Here is a 600-nt window from a genome sequence, read left to right as displayed (position 1 = left end):
TCAGGCATGTTCACTACACAGCGGCTGGGATTCAAACCCAGGCCTCCTAGCCACGGACCTTTTCCACGACTCTATTTCAGGAAATTCTTTCTAGAAAGGAACTGAACTGAACATCCTGTACCCGACACAGTAAGAGGAAACGCAGTGTCAGTCGGACCTCCGTTCCTTAAAGTGTGTGCTCAGCCCCGCACATCAGCCCCCCGGGGGGACGTCTTAGAAAGGCAAAATCTCCGGCACCCATCCAGAGCCGCATTTCAACAAGGGCTCCCAGAGACGTGCGTGTCCCCAAGAAAGCTTGAGGAGGACAGACTGAGGGCTCAGTCTTGGAGTCGGGCGGGCCGGGGTCCAATCCTGCCTTGGTCACTTACTAGCTGCATGACCCGGGCAAGAAATTCTCGGAGCTGCCGCCTCCTGATCTGTGAGATGGTGATGAAAAGAGGCACCTGCCCTCCCAAGGTCATTGTGAACATTCCGCAGTTCCCTGCACACCAAGTGCTCCGCCCGTAGTAAGTGTTCAGTAAATGTGAGCGACTATTATTAAAAATCATCACCCTCCTGATCAGCCAGCCAAACGGTGCATGACTCTCCGCCGGGAAAAGC

The sequence above is a fragment of the Myotis brandtii genome, unplaced genomic scaffold (genome assembly GCF_000412655.1).
Source record: "Myotis brandtii unplaced genomic scaffold, ASM41265v1 scaffold6, whole genome shotgun sequence".
Lineage (NCBI taxonomy): Eukaryota > Metazoa > Chordata > Mammalia > Chiroptera > Vespertilionidae > Myotis > Myotis brandtii.
Note: the sequence above shows the minus strand (reverse complement) of the source record.